Source organism: Tupaia chinensis, unplaced genomic scaffold (genome assembly GCF_000334495.1).
Source record: "Tupaia chinensis unplaced genomic scaffold, TupChi_1.0 Scaffold000511_1, whole genome shotgun sequence".
NCBI classification, from domain to species: domain Eukaryota; kingdom Metazoa; phylum Chordata; class Mammalia; order Scandentia; family Tupaiidae; genus Tupaia; species Tupaia belangeri.
The window spans coordinates 812,977-829,773 of NW_006160024.1; the positions used below are offsets into that span (position 1 = coordinate 812,977).

At 39.6% G+C, this 16,797-nt stretch overlaps 1 protein-coding gene and 1 pseudogene across 1 annotated transcript in view; both read left to right on the top strand.

Moving 5' to 3' along the window:
• ACOXL (acyl-CoA oxidase like) overlaps nucleotides 1-16,797 on the top strand; it is a 391,620-nt gene that overhangs the window by 321,710 nt on the left and 53,113 nt on the right. The gene's annotated exons all lie outside the window — the stretch shown is intronic.
• Nucleotides 11,476-11,757, top strand: LOC102499224 (HIG1 domain family member 1A, mitochondrial pseudogene; annotated as a pseudogene).

A 16,797-nucleotide genomic window follows, 5' to 3' on the forward strand; every position in this document is an offset into this window, starting at 1 on the left:
AGAGTTCTCTGGTGCATTTGACTACCTTTTTAATTCAAAGAAATAAATATCTAGTGGTAGAATTTCAGGCTTCACTCTAAGTCAGCAGAAAGATTATTCTTGTGGCTGTCTGCATGTCACCTTCCCTCTTTGGAAACATTTATGAGTGTCTAGTAAGTGTTGGACACTGTGCAAGGCACAGGGAGTGCAGATAACAAGATTGATCCTCCTTGGGAACTCCCTGCAGAGAGGTGAGAGACAGTCTTTGCACCCCGATAGGACTACGTGTTGAGAGAGAAAGAATTGGGGATGCCAGTGGAGTACTCAGCTGGGCAGCAACCCAGCATGGGTTTAGGGAAGACTTCCCAGAGGAGGTGGCATTTGAGCAAAGTCTCTATGTCTCTGCATGAGATTAAATTTAACCATCTGTGTGGTTCCACTGTGCTTACCTAAGGTGTCAGTGTGAGAAGTTGTGTTCTGACTTTTCCATTTATAGAGTGTTTCGGGTGCACTGAGGCGTGCCTCGAGAGATGACTGCTACAGTACTGGGCCAAGACAGATACATCTCCAGGCCAGGGGCTATCCAGAAGCTCCCGTTCTTTCTGTGTACGTTTCCCCAACTGACCTATAGCTAGCTGTCTTGGAATTATAGCATTCGAGAGCCTTCCTTGGTTTGGAAGATTTCCTGGTCTTACAATGATTAATGTCAAAGTCACAGGGAGGGAATGGAGTCACAGGGAGCGAATGGAACAGAAGCCACCATCAGCTAATAGTTGCTCTGGAATGTTCTGAGAGCATGGTGTCCAGGCTCTCTCCAAGAGCCAAGGATAGAGAGCAGGAGGGAGAGGTGAGAGTTAGGAGGAGAAAAGCAGAGGGTTTCCTGTCTTGCAACCAGAGGATCTGCTCTGCCATCTGAGACGGTGTGCTTCATCTCGTCCTGCACAAAGCTCTCCTGTGAGAAGGAAGGAACCGAGATCTTTCCAGTCAGAACACCTTCAGGAGCAAGCTCTGAGTGTGCCCAGTCACCAAGAGGATGCAGCGGTGTGTGAGGACATTACACTTGCTCTGCTCCCTGGCACTCCACTGTCAAGGACTGAAGTGCAGAACCAGCGAGAAAGCAGGAATCCTGCTGTTCAGAAGAGCAGCAGAGGGCACACACCTCTGGGGATTCCTGCCCACCAGAGTCCAGTTCTGGACTTGTGTAGGAAAATTCCTCCCTGTACAGTGGATTCCCCACTTCCTCTGTGTATAATGCTAGGGGGGAATATTTCATTTCAGGTTACTTTAGAAGAGGGGGCCAACAGGCAGCATGGTGGTTAAGGTGTTAGAATCCTGTATGGCTGACTGTGGTTCGAGTCCCAGAGCTGGTGGCTTGATTTTTCACTTTCCCTCTCTTTGTGTCTATCTCTAGTGAGCACACATGCCCTTTAGCAAACTCATAATAATAATAATTAATAAATAATAATAATAAAAGATAGGCCAGCAGGAGAGGAAGTCTCTTGAGATAGAAGTAAATCAGAATGATTTGGTACAAGTCATACATAGGCAACTGAGAGCAAAATTTGGCCTTACGGGACTAAAGTTAGTGACAAGAATAACAGGGCCTGCCTAATTTTTCTCATTGTACCTTCTAAAGTACAGATGAAGATGCTAAAGTGTTTAGGACTTACCAGAGTACAGAGAAATTCCCCGAAATGGTTTCCAGAGGTTCCTAGACAGTAAGTGAAGGACCATGCGGCTGGAGGGGTATCATTTCCAGCTCACAGTGCGAGGGACTTTAGCACTAAAGTTACATGAAAAGTCACATGGGATGAGGCTGATGAAGGCTACAATGCCCAGCTCCCACACGGAGGCAGTTCTCCTGCCCATGGCCAGCCTTGTTTGGACCCTGATTAGAAACTGGAATTGTCACGAGGCTTGAAGGTTTCTGCCCTCTGCATCTGCCTAACTCCTCCTCTTGTCCTTACTAAGTTTTAGCTGATGTCTTGGGGGATTAATTTTAAAATATTCAAATGTCTACTAAAGAAAGAAAGAAACCCACAAAGCACCATGGCTATTTTGAGGTGGGAAAACTTTGAGATGGGAGAAAAGAAAAGCATTGGTTAGATCTATTCCCTCCCTTTCCCAGAACCCATAAACATGCCTGGCACACAGGAGGTAGGGATGAGAAGGAGGAGGAAAAGAGGCAGGAAGCTAGTTCTGGATGAAATGCCAGGAAGGTGGGCAGCACGAGGGCACTCGTCACTGCCCCTTCCCAGGGTCTCCTGAGGGGATGTCCTCACCTGTGGGAAGCTATTCCCACCTTTATCTCCTCTTGGGCTATAAAGGACAAGACGGGAATGAGACAGCTCGATGTGCACCTCAAGCCCTCACCTACTGATGGTCGTTTGAGTAGTATGTTATATTTTTGTTATATTTTGTAAGTAAGTGCACAGAAAACATAACATTATATGTCAGGAGGAAGACCAGTTATATAAGTAAGATAAACCTACTATTTAAAGGAAAAGTGGGACCAATGGTGGCACAATAGGGCCCAATGTGTCCTGGGGCTTCCCTGAGCATGCCAAGCACACAAGTGTGCCCATGATCTGCGCTGACTGAGGCTGGGGCTGGAATGCGGCATGAAGATCCTATTGGGGGTGCTCCTATATTATGGGGAAAAAAACGAATAAACTTTTAAAAATGGAAAGACTCTCAGATGAAAAATAAAACCCCATAATATAAATTAATATTCTTCCCAAGAAGACAGAATGCACATATTCATCCCGATTCTGCATGCTAAGTACAAACGAAAAGCCCTGAACATTATAAATAAAGCTGGCAGGAGAAGCCTCTGAAAGGTGGAGACCAGGAGGTGGACAAGCTAGGGACCTTCACCTTCGGACCCAAGGAACAACTCAGCAGGGATTTCTCTGGTTTTCCGTCTGCCTCATACACCCTAGAGTTGGAGCTTAAGAGGCTGGCAAACTGGAAAATGCAAGCCAAAACAAAATAAAGCAAAACCACACAGAAGTTTACTCTAGCCAAAGGAGCAGGAAAGGACAACCTGTGAAGACAGAGCTGGTCCACTCCAGCCAAACACCACGGAGCATCTGTGGCCCCACCTTCACACATGCTCGGAAGGGAAGAGTGGGAAGCATAGACTTCGTGTTCACTAGGCTATCATGGGGCAGACCCTGCTGGGGTTGTGTCAGTGAAGGCCTTGTAGAGAACTGGAGTTTCCATCTCCACTTGGCAGCGATAATGAAGCCACCCCCTAACCCTTGCCCTCCTAGAGTATCATTGGTCACAGGAGCCTGGGCTTCTGAACTCTGCCCGTCCCATTGTGGGGATGTCAGCGAAAGCCAGAGTGTCAGGACTTACACCACCAGCTGATGGTAATGGTGCTGCCTCATGGTGTTGTCAGTGGAGACCAAGTAGAGAGCCAGAACCACCAACCCCCCTCCCGCCCAATACCAGTAATGAAGTACGGTCCTCCTTGGTTGTTAGACCTGACAGTGCATCTGCCATACCCTGATGAAACAGTATTACAGTAAGTTAGCTAAAACAAGGTTTAAATGAAAACCAGTGTCTCATCATCAGATCCCCAAATGTTCACATTGCAATTATATCTTTGACTGGACAGTGTATTCATGCTAGGAAAATCCATGTTGTGTGCTATAAAGATGTACAGTGATGGAATGAATAAAAAGAAGAAAATAAAAGTGAATTTTCAAAAAAAGTCATTCGTAATACCAAGAACCAGGAAAATCTCAAACTGAATGGAATAAGATAGTCAATAGACACCAATACCAAGGTGACAGTGAGGTTATCTGTAAAGATTTTAAAGTAGTCATCAAAAAATGCTTCAGTGAGTAATTATAAATATGCTTGAAACAAATAGAAGGTATCAACAGAGGCATAGTCTCAGCAAAGAAATGGAAAATACAAACAAGGAACTGGCAGGTGGCATGGTGGTTGGGTGCTAGACTCCCACATGACTGACTGCAGTTTAAGTCCTGGATCTGGTGGCTTCCTTTCTCACTTTCTCTCTCTCTCTCTGGTCAAATAAAAACATAAATAAATAAAATCATAATAAATCATTTTTAAAAGAAAAAACAAACGAATATATTAGAACTGAAAAATATGGTAACTGAAATGAAAATCTCAGTAGATGAACTGTATAGCAGAGTAGAAGGGGCTGAGGAAAGGATCAGTGAACTGAAAGATGTAACAATAGAAATGACTGAATATGAACAACAACAACAAAAAAAAAAAAAACCTGAAAAAAAAAATCAGAGTAGGAACCAATGGTGCAAAAGATCTAAATTTGTTATTGACATTCCAGGAGGAGAAGAGAAAGAGGTGTGGCTTAAAAAGTACTCAAAGAGGAACCAGCAGTTGGCATAATGGCTATGTTGCTGGACTCCCATGTAGTCAACCATGCTTTGAGTCCAGGACCTGGTGGCTTAAACTTATGCCAGGCACGTGTGCATGTGTGCCTAAGATCCCAAGAGGAGAATGGAGGAGAAGGGATTGTGACATGGCCATCCCCCCCACCCCCAGGGGTGATTTCTTGCTTTCTGTCTTTCTGTCTCTCTTTGTCTCTCTCGCAAGCACACGCACCCTGTAGCAAAATACTTTCCAAAAAAAAGATGAAAAAGTACTCAAAAAATAATTGTTGAAAAATTCCCCAAGTTTGTCAAAACATATCGACATTCAGATTCAAGAAACTGGGTGACAAACAGGATAAACCCAACAAAAGCTACACCAAGATATATCATAATTAAAATTCTAAAAACTAGAGATAAAGAAAAAGTTTTGAAAGTAATGAGTGAAACAGTATTTTTAGGGGGAAAAGCAATTCATTTATAATTTCTCATCAGAAATTATAAAGGGCAGAATGAAGAGATGCTTTTTTTCTTTTTTCCCCAATTTCGCTGTAATATGCATGTGCTCACCAGAGAGAGACAGAGGGAACGAGAGAGGGAAAGTGAGAAATCACTCTCCAGGGAGAATATCCATGCCACAATCCCTTTTCCTCCCCTCTCCTCTCCAGATTTTTGGCACACACGCACACACAACCATTGTGTTTTTCTTTTTTTCTTCTTCTTTTATTTTACACATTTAACCACAGTATATCACTTGGCTTGTAAAGTGAATTTACTCAACATGAACACACCTGACACCAGTGTAATTGAGGATGCTATACACATTATCATCAATAGACAACAGTCCATTTCTGTGTCCCATAAATATCTTGCCTCTCTATTTTTCTCCTTAATTTCATTCCTCATACTCTCCCTCTTCCCCCTACCCTCTTCCCATACTGTCTCCAGTATCCATAACCATTTTCCATGCTTCTGTATCTTCTAATCTTTCAGTTTCTGCCATAGAGTGTGGATGGTTGATATATAGTAAGGGGAGAGATACAATATCTCTCTTTCATAGCTTGACTTGTTTCACTCAGATCTTCCATATTCACCCATTTTCTATCAAATGCCAGGATCTTGTGTTTTTCGTTTGTTTGTTTGTTTGTTTTCAATGGCTGAATAGAATTCATAGTGTTTTCCAAGCTGCTGGTCAGGGACTTGAATCACACAGTTGACTGTGAATCCAGTGCCCACACTATACCATTGGTTGGCCTAAAGGGACACAACACTTAAAAGTGTTGGGGAAAAAAAGGATCAGAATTCTATATAAAGTAAAAATGTCCTTCAGGAATTAAGAATTCAAGATATTTTACATGAAGGAAAACAGAAAATTTGTCACCAAAATGCTACCACAAAAGTAGGTAAAAGAAGCTATACAGAAGGGACATGATGAAAAAAAAGAAAACATGGAACATTAGGAAGAAAGAACATGGTAAATAGGAATATTAAATTCAATGGAATTTACTTTTGCTTTTCTTAAGTTATGTTTGACAATTGAAACAAGAACTAACACTGTCTTGTGTGATTCTAGATGCATGTAGAGAAAATATTTAAGACAATTATCTTGTAAAAGGGACGATAATAGGATGTAAAGGGTGGTAAGAGTCTTAGACTTCACTCAAATTGTTGATGGAAGTAGACTGTGAAAAGTTATGTATATAAGATGTAATACCTAGAACAACTACCAAACTGTTCAGAGAGATGTATCCCAAAATATCTATACAAATCCATATGGAATTCTAAAAAAATGCTCAAGTCATGTACAGTAATGCAAGGAAGAGGAAAAAGAAATGAAAAATCAAAAACAAGGAACAAAATAAACAAAATAAAATGATAGTCTTAAGCCCTGATATGTTAATAATTATGTTAATTTTAAATTTCTCAAATGCATCAATTTAAAGACAGATATCCAGGGTGACTTTAAAAACATGAACCAACTATATGTTGTCCACAAGATGATAAAGATAGGCTGACAGTAAAAGAATGGAAAATGACATATCACTCAAGCATTATTTTTAAAAAAGAAAGAATGGCTGGGGACCAGCAGATGGCATAATGGTTATGTTGCTGGGCTCCCACATAGTCTACCATGGTTTGAGTCCCGGACCCAGAAGCTTGAAACTCAGGCCAGGTACATGTGCATGTGTGCCCAAAACCCCAAGAGAAGAATGGAGAAGAGGGGATTGTGATGTAGCCATCTCCCCTAGGGGGTGATGTTTTCCACTCTCTCTCTCTTTCTTTGTCTTTCTCTCTCTCTCTCCAGTGAGCACACACATCCTGTAGCAAAAACTAAAAAAAAAAAAAAAAAAGGTGTTAATTCTCTAGCAAGACAAACAAAAAAAAGATCAATATTGGGGATAAAATATTTATTAATATAGACCCTGCAAATATCAAAATGGTAGTAAGGGAATATAATGAAAATTCTATATAAAACATATACATTTGACAATGGAGGTGAAATAGACCAATGCCTTGAAAATACTTAATACCCCAACTTACCCATTTTGGAATGGCTCATTTGAATACCTTCATAACTATTAAGCAAATTAAATTTATAATTTAAAAGTTACTGAGAAAGAAAAGTCCTGGTTTTCACTGAATAAGTCTATAAAACACTTAGAAAAGAATTAATTCCACCTCTATGTAAGCTTTCTAGAAAGTAGAAAATAAAACACTTTCCAATTCATTTTATGAAGCTAATACTCCCCTGATACCAAGACGGAACAACAAGGAAAATCCCTTATTAATATAAACACAAAAAATGAACAAAATATTAATAAAAAAGTCAGCAATGTATAAAAATAATTACGTTGTGACTGAGTACGGTTTAATCAAAGATGTAAGGTTTTGTTCAATTTTCAAAGATAAATTAATATAAATTTTCATACTAACTGGCAAAAAAGAAAAAAAGCACATTATCAAATTAATTAATACAGAAAAAGCATTTGACAAAAGTCAACACCATTCATAATAACAACTCTTAAACAAATAGGGAGAGTGGAACTTTAATTTGATGAAAGAAATTATCTGCAAAAATCCTATTATAGCTGACATCATACTTAGTGGTGAAAGATTGATTGCTTTTCCCCTAATGTCAGAAACAAGGCTAGGATATTTGGTCTCCTATTCTTTTACACTTTAGTACTAGAAAGCCTAGCCAATTCAATAAGGCAAGAAATGGAAGTAAAAGTCTTACCTGTGTAGCTCAGAAAGGAAAAAGGGGGGAAAAAAAGACAATCGGTTTAATTTCCAGATGGCATGATTGTCTATGTAGAAAATCCCCCAAAAATCAATTGATCCCCAAAAGTTCAACAAGGTCATAGATACAAAATCAACATAAAATATTAATTTTATTACTATATACTAGTAATGAGCACTGGTTGACCAAAACTTTTTAAATGCCTTTTGTAATTTCTCGAAACATAAGGACTACTTAGATATAAATCTAACAACAGGCATAGAACTCTTGTGCTAAAAACTACAAAATTCTGGGAACCAGCAGTTAGCGTAATGGCTATGTCGCTGGACTCCCACGTAGTCGACTGCGGTTCGCGTTCCGGACCCGGTGGCTTAAAACTCACTCCGGGCGCGTGTGCGTGCATGCCCAAGATCCCGAGAGGAGAATGGAGGAGAAGGGATTGCAGCGTGACCATCCCCCCTGGGGGGTGATTTCTCGCTTTCTGTCTCTCTGTCTCTCTCTGTCTGTCTGGCGAGCGCACGCGCTCTATAGTGAAAAAACCTCTCCAAAAAAAAAAAAAAAAAGAAAGAAAAAAAGAAAACTACAAAATTCTGATGAAACAAATGTAAAAACATCTGTATAAATGGAGAGACATACCATATTCATCAAGTAGAAGATAAAGCATAGTAAAAATATTATTTCTTTCCATATTAATATACATGCTTAACACAATTCCTATCAAAATCTTAGCAAGATTTCTTATTGATACAGACAAAATTATTCTAAAATTCATATAGAAACACAAAGGAGATAGAATAGCAAAAACAATTTTTGGAAAGAGGAAAGTGTAAAGAATTATTCTACCCATTTTGAGACACAACTACAGCTTTAAAGGGTGTATAGTACTAGCAGATGAACAAACACATAATCAATGAATCAGAATAAGGAATGCAGAGATAGACCCATACAAATGGGAGTGGTTAATTTCAACTGATTTTTTGATGAAGTGGTAAGAACAATTCATATAGAAGAAAGAGAGCCTTTCAACAAATTGCACTGGAGTAATTAGACAACCATAGGCACAAAGAAAAAGGAAACCAAAAGCCCTCAACCTAAATTTCACACCATGCACAAAAATTAAGTCAAAATAGATCATGCATCTTGATGTAAAATGTAAGGCTTTAAGTTTTAGAAAGAACTAAGCTAAAAGTTTTAGAAAGAACTACATAGAAGAAAAATTAGGGCAACTAGGGCTAGACAAAGAGTTCTAAAACTTGACACCAAAACTATGATTCATTGAAGGAAAAATTGATAAACTAGATCTCATCAAAATGAAAAAAATAAATTGTTCTATGAAAGTCTTTGTTGGGGCCAGCAGGTGGCATGGTGGTTAAGGGTGCTGGACTCCCACATGGCTGAAGACGGTTCAAGTACCAGACCTGGTGGCTTGCTTTCTCACTTTCTCTCTCTCTCTCTTTCTACTCTGTCCTTCTCTTGTCAAATTAAAATAAATAAACAAATAAAGTTAAATAAAATTTTATATATATATATATATATATATATATAGAGAGAGAGAGAGAGAGAGAGAGAGAGAGAGAGAGAAAGTCTTTGTTAAAAGATGGGGGGAAAAACCCACAACAACAAGCTATGGTTTGGCAGGCTATGCTTACAAAGTACATATCACACTGCGGAGTGCCTATCATACTGAAGGACACAACCCAAATGCCATAATCCTGGAATCCTGAAAAATCAAAATCCCTACATTCTAAAATCCCTAAATTCACACTCTCCAAAGATTAAAATCTCAAGTGTTGAAATTCTTTTTTTCTTTTTTTTTTTTAAATGTTGAAATTCTGAAAGCTGAAATCTTGAAATCTGTCATTCTCCCGTGGGAAAATTCAGCATGGAATGCTCACGTTGGTGTATAATGAATCCCAGAAGAATTTCAAAGAGAGCAGTGCCAGGTAGAAAAAGGATGTAAATGTTTTTTTAGAGGAGAGCCATGCTCTAAAAGAGAAAAGCAGCTTGCTCACTGCAGAGTAAGATTTCAAAGTATAGTTAAGGATCATAAAAGTCAGCCAGCTTTTATGGATTGCTTTCATGAAATTACTCATTATCTATCCTGCAATACACTTTTTTATAGGTCAAATTCTCTTTTCAGTTTTTTTTATTCATTTTAAGACTTTCCTGCAGTAAGCTTTCTTATTTTTAATTTTTTTATGACAACTCACTGTGCTATGTATTTTATCGTTGCATCATTTCCAACACCAAAGGTATATTGTATAATATTTTTGAGAGTTCTGATTCATTTTTTGCATTTTTGGCAAATTCGACTCCATGAAATTGTACTACCACAACATTGGCTTTGTATATAAGCAGTGTGCATGTATACAAAAGCATTGAAACTTCCCTGATAAAGAAAGATTTTTGAAGAATTATTTTTTACGTCTACACTTGTGAAAGAAAACCTCTCAAGATCTTGGTTCTTTGGTGACTGCTTATGTGGTGGTGACCCATTGCTGGTTTAGATTGATCTTGTTAAGAGACTTAGGTTGCCAGTAATGGTCTTTGAAAGCTCAATACTCATAGTTACCAGTCACAGTGATACATATTTATACACTTCACTTTTTGACCTATTTCTTTTAATTAATTTATTTTTTTGAAAGAGATTTTTGCTACAGGGCATATGCACTTGCCAGAGAGACAGGGAGATGAAAAGTGAGAAATCACATCTAGGGGGGCGGCCATGCTGTAGTCCCTTCTCCTCCATTCTCCTCTTGGGATTTTGGGCATGTATGTACATGCACCTGGCATGAGTTTTAAGCCTCCAGGTCTGGGACTCGAACCTCGGTTGACTATGTGGGAGTCTAGAGACATAACCATTACACCATCTGCTGGTTCCTTGACCTATATCTTAATGAATATAGTTTATCTGCTTATATCTGGGATATCATGTGATTGCCGTTACTATACCTGTTTATTCTTGCAAACATATGTATGTTAGTAGTTTATCGTGTAAAATGGCCTGTGGGGTGTTCTGTTGTCTTTTCATATATTTCTCAAATAAGCCCCTTTTATAAATGGAGATAAATGTCTTAAAGAATTCTTAAAATTCTTTTTTCCAGGATTATACTTCTAGAGTTTGTTCTTTCAGGATTTTAGACTAGACATTTTAGACCTTAGGAATTTTGCTTTTGGGGGGAATTTCAACATTCAAGATTATGGTGTTTCCAATTGTGTCTTTTTTGCGACTCACACCCGCTCGCACAATCTAGCAATGTTAGTCAGAATAGCCTCCAACCGGAAACAGCCCCCTTGTCTTCAGTGGTTAAGGAAATGTTGAAATAGCCATACCATGAAATACTTCTCTGTGTTAAGAAAGAATGCACTATTAATACATACAATATTTTGAGTAATTCTCCAGAAAATTTTTGCTGAATGGAGGGAAAAAAAATACCAAAGATGACATACTGTGATTCTGTTTCTATAACATTCTTGAAATGACAAAATTATATACAGTTGTCATGCACTGAGTAACAGCATTTCAGTCAGCTAGAGACCACATATGCGATGGTGGTCCCATGAGATTATGGTAAGCGATACCATAAAGCCCAGATGTGTGGCAGGCTAGCCGTCTCGGTTCGTGTAAGTATATTCTACGATGTTCACACAGTGATAACATTGCCTGACAACACATTTCTTAGAATGTATTCTCATCACTCAGTGACACATGAGTGTATGTGGAGAAGGACTAGTGGTTGCAAGTGTTAGGATGGATTGCTGCCTGGAGGAACAGGAGGGGAGTAGCTGTGGTTATAAAAGGGGCAACCAGGGAGAAGCCAGCTGGAGCATGAGGGGTTTCCTTGCACTCAGGCCTAATAGGAACTCACGGGAAGATTCTTCACTATGTCAACCAACGACGATGTTTCTCTTTCTTCCTATGATGAAGATCAGGGATCTAAACTTATTCAAAAAGCTTAAGAGGCACCATTTGTCCCCATTGGAATGGCAAGTTTTGCAGCAATTGTTGCATATGGATTATACAAACGGAAGAGCAAGGGAAATACTAAAATGTCCATTCACCTGATACAAATGCGCATGGCAGCCCAAGGCTTTGTTGTGGGAGCAATGACTCTTGGTATGGGCTATTGCATGGATGAGGAATTCTGGGCAAAGCCTGAACCTTAGAAGAAGAGATGCCGTCTTGGTCCCGTGGCCGTGCTTGCTTCAGTGAAACATCTCATATTGAGGTTGCATGTTTGTGTCAAAAACAAATCATTTGATGAGTTCAGATAAGGTATTTTGAATTTTGGCTTCCTACCTCACATACTAGATTTGCCTGGTGACCAAAATTATTAGTGACTAGTTCACTAGTTAGGTCATTCAGGAAAATCAAGTTAATTCAAAAGCAACCTGTCACCTAAATGTACTCTGTAGTGTTAAAATCTCCACTTTCTTAAACTCCTATGATAAAATTAGTTGGTTTTTTTTTTTTTTTTTTTGGAGAAGTTTTCACTATAGGGTGCAAATGCTCTCCAGAAAGAGAAAGACAGAGAGACAGAAACGAGAAATCACCCCCCCCCCCCACAGGGGGGACCCCCCCCCCCCCCCCCAGAGGGGATGGTCATGCAATTCCCTTCTTCTCCATTCTTCTCCCGGGATCTTGGGCACACACACACATGCGCCTGGCATGAGTTTAAGCCACTGGGTCCAGGACTCGAACTGCGGTCATGACATAGCCATTATGCCAACTGCTGGTCCCTGAAACTAGTTCTAAAGAAGACTATAGACTAACCTTGAAGTACTCCCAGTTCGCTGCAGAATACCTCCTGCTTTGGGTGTTATTTAGGAGTCTAGTTTACCCCAGTTAATTTAAGATTTTTCTGCAGGCCTTGTGGACTGGTTGAGTACTTCAGTTTTTAGAGCTGGTTGGCTCTTAGAGAACTGTTTGGAAAAAGGACATGGACTATAATTTGTAAAGCCTTCTTTAACTGATGTGTATATGTGTGTAAACCAAACCTAGAATGCTCACAACGGGGCTGCAGAGTAGTAGTTTTTTCATAATTGCACTGGTAAACATTAAAATAACTTAATTATGGATTCTAGTTTAGCTCTTTTGTAATTGCAGAATTATATTTCTGCTGCTATTAGATTAGAATAATTTTTAAATGTCATCTTGGAATAGAAATATGTATCTTAAGTATTAACAAAGTTAGATGGAGAACACTTTTTAAATGTGCGTTTATTTATTTTCTCTGTAAAACTAAACAGATTACCTATAATGAAAATGATTAATGGTCTATAAGCAAGCTGGTTTGGTCTGACATTATATACAAATTTTGATATACTACAGAATGCTTTATGGCACTTGTGAAATTCTCTTGTTTAATCCGAATTTACATCCCATGGCAATAACATGGTGTGTGTGTGTGTGTGTGTGTGTGTGTGTGTGTATATATACATATACACACATATATAAACCTGGGGCCAGCAGATGGTATAGCGGTTATGTCACTGGATTTCTACATGGCCAACCGTGGTTTGAATCCCAGACCCAGTGGCTTCAAAATCACACCAGGCACATGTACATGTGCCCAAGATCTTGGGAGGAAAATGGAGAAGGGATTGCAGCAAGGCCATCGCCAAGAGGGGTAATTTTTTGCTTTCTGTCTCTGTCACTCTCTGTCTTCCGTTGAGCACATGCACCCTAGAGCAAAAATCTCTCCAAAGAGAAGTGGGGGACAGCCTAAGGGTGGTGATGGAGACGGTCTGTATCTGACTGTATCGATGCTTGTGACACTGTACCATCCTTTGATAAGATGTTACTGCTGGGGGAACTGGGTAAAAGATACATGGCCTATGTATGTAATTTCTTACAATTGCATAGGAATCTATAATTATATTAGAATACAATTTTTCCTTTAATATCTAAAAGTCAGTAGCTAAAAAAAAATGCAGTATAATCAAATTAGCTCAGAAAAGCTCACGGCAAGAGAACAAAGAATAATCAGGCAAATTCTAATAATAACAAGAAAATTGAGGTTATGGTAGTAAATACTGATTGGGATAGATTTAAGGCAGGAAAAACCATTAAATGAGAAAGTCATGATAAAGATCACAGTCTATAATGGGGATTTAACTCATACATTTTGTATACAATATGAAATAACATACTGATACATACCTATTTGAAAATCCAGGAAGGAATCTGAGAAATTCTAGAATGCCATAGGAATTTTAATTCACCTTTTGCTAAGCCATGAAGAGACGCTAAATGATAACAAGAGCTTGCAGACATACGTTGTATTAGATTCCCTGACAATAGATAGTACTTCTTTATAAGTCTTATGAAACTTTCTCTACAAAAATAGATCATATGTTAATCTATAATGACATCCTCAAAAAATTCCACAAAGTGAAAATATTAGGTTGTTGGGAAAGTCATGATATATTTTTTTGTTTTTCTATGCAAAAATGCTTCACGATGTTCCCAACAAACCAATAGTTCAGGTGTATTCTCTACATCAGCAGAATAAACAAAATAGAACATTAACAACAACAACATCAATCTTAGAAAATCAGACACTTCGGACCAGCAGATGGCATAATGGTTATGTCGCTGGACTTTCACATAGTCAACCACGGTTCAAGCTCCAAGCCCAGCAGCTTGAAACTCCTGCTGGGCACGTGTGCGTGTGTGCCCAAAATCTCAATAGGAGAATGGAGGAGAAGGGATTTTGGCATGGCCATGCCCCCCTGGGAGGTGATTTCTCACTTTCTGTCTGTTTCTCTCTGTCTCTCCAGTGAGCACACATGCCCTATAGCAAAAGTCTTTCTGAAAAGAAAGAAAGTTAGACACTCTTTTAAAACTAATATTTGATAAAATAATAAATTAAAATCGAAAATACTAAATAGTTAAGAAATAATGACAATAGAAGCATAAGGCAAACAAAAATGTCTCTAAAACTTAATGAGAGAAGATGAATTATCCAATTTAAGGAGCTTTATTTTATTATATTATTTATTTATTTGTTGAGCAATTTATTGCTATTGGGCATGTGTGCTTGCCAGAGAGAAAGAGAGACAGAAAGCAAGAAATCACCTGCAAGGGGAGATGGCCATGCCACAATCTTTTCTCCTCCATTTTCCTCTTAGGATTTTGGGCATGCACACATATGCACTTGATGTGAGTTTCAAGCTGCCAGGTCTGGGACTCAAACTACAGTTGGCCATGTGAAAGTCCAGCAACATAGCCATTATGGCACCTGATGGTCCCTTAAGGAGCTTTTAAAAAAAATTAGTCAAAGGGCATGTGAGCTCACCAGAGAGAAAGCACCCCCCATGGAGAATGGTCACACTACAATACCGTCTCCATTCCTCCTCCTTTTTAGGATTTTGGCATGCCCAGCAGATTGAGAAACACGAGTCCAGAACTCCGACTGTGCAGTCTGCCATGTAGGCTCCAGCTCCCTTAACCACCACACTGCCAGCTGGCCCAAGGAGCATTTGTTTAAGTGCTATGTTTTTCATAAATATGAAAAACAAATTAATGCATTAGAAAACAGTAGGGTGGATTTTTTTTTTTTAAGTCTAAGCTAATTGTTGAAAAATAAATGTGCACACAATGGACTCGAGAAACCATTGGCTCACTTAGTCAAGAAAAAAGGAGAGAGAACACAGATACAATAGAAATGAGAAATAAACACGGGCACCGAGAGACTTAGAAGCAATATGGAAGAATGTTCTACATCATTGTTTAGAACTAAAATTCAAATACTGGCTTTAGGAAAATGTGAGTTGCTGGAAGGGATTGAAAATCAAAGAGTCTCATAACATGGAATAAAGTATCAAAGAAGCATGTGCTCAATGTGCATTTATTGAGTCTATTACACACCAGTGTGATGGGAGCCTGCAGGAGGTAGTAAAGGCCTTGCTGTCAGGGAGTGCTCTGTGAGTTGAAGGGAAAACAAGGAAACCAACTTCACAAGAACCAGAGGCCAGATGGAGGGTAGGGAGCGAGGCCTAGATGTCCATCATGGCCCTGCCCTTCACAAGCTCACTTCTTTCTTGTGAAGACCTGGTCCTTCGAGAGCCTGATTCTCTCGGTAGAATGTGGCACTGGTGCCTCCCTCTGGAATCATTGAGAGGATAAAGACTTATGTAAGAACATGTATTCACATGGTCTCTGGTGCTGAAAAACACCCTCACAAAACTGGTGTTGACTACCCCCAAGCAGTGAAAACTGAGAGGAGGTGATGGGGAGCTGTGGAGGACGATCTTCCTGGGAAGGGGCTTATAGGTTAGAATCCTGAAGGATGAACTGGAATTAGAAGGGGAAAAGGTACTCCAGGCCATGGGTGGGATGGTGGCTCAGTGGCAAAATGCACTGCTCCTCAAGGCTGACCCCCATGGGGTTTGCATCTGAAGACCTCCCTGAGTACATTGCTCATGTGTGCAAGATAGAGCGCTGAGGGTGGGGGAGGAGCACAACATTGAGACTGTCTTGGATATGCTGTCTCATCCTTTGTCTCTCATTCCAGGAAGAAATACATTTTAGGCCCTGAAGCCAAACATGGATGAAACATCTTAAGTTGCTCCACAGAGGTTTGGGATGAGCCTGAAGGGGTTGACTCCCCCCAGGTAGAGGCAGCAGAGCTAAGACCTATGGCCTGGCCCGAGTTCCCCTGAGGCAGGTGGAGAAGGGACTTCTCAAGTTGTTATTGGAGGGGATCGTGCCAGTAGAGTCTTCCGGTTCTGTCTCCAAGAAATCTAACCCAGCAATTAGTCCAGGTGGCCACTGCGGGATTCCTCTCACGTATAAATTCTTGAAGTCTCCTTTTTTAAAATTAATTAATTAATTTATTTTACAGTCACTCACTGAGCATCATCACAGCATACAAAATGTGATTTCCATCCAGAATACACTGTATAGTGGCGTAATCATACATGTTATCATTGACAAATCATTTTCCATTTCTTGTTTCATATATATGTGCATATGTATGTATGTATGTATATATTCCCTCCCCCATTTCTCACCCTCTGGCATTTCCCACCTCCTCCCACACTGTCTCTGGTGCCTACAGTTGCTTTCCATTCCTTCCCCCACACACGCACATTTTATTGAGTCACAAAATATCTTAATCTAACTACTTTCGATAGCAAGTTCAGCTGAAATGTACATATCTGTGGACACATGTCTGGCTTTAGGCATGGAACTCTGAGTAG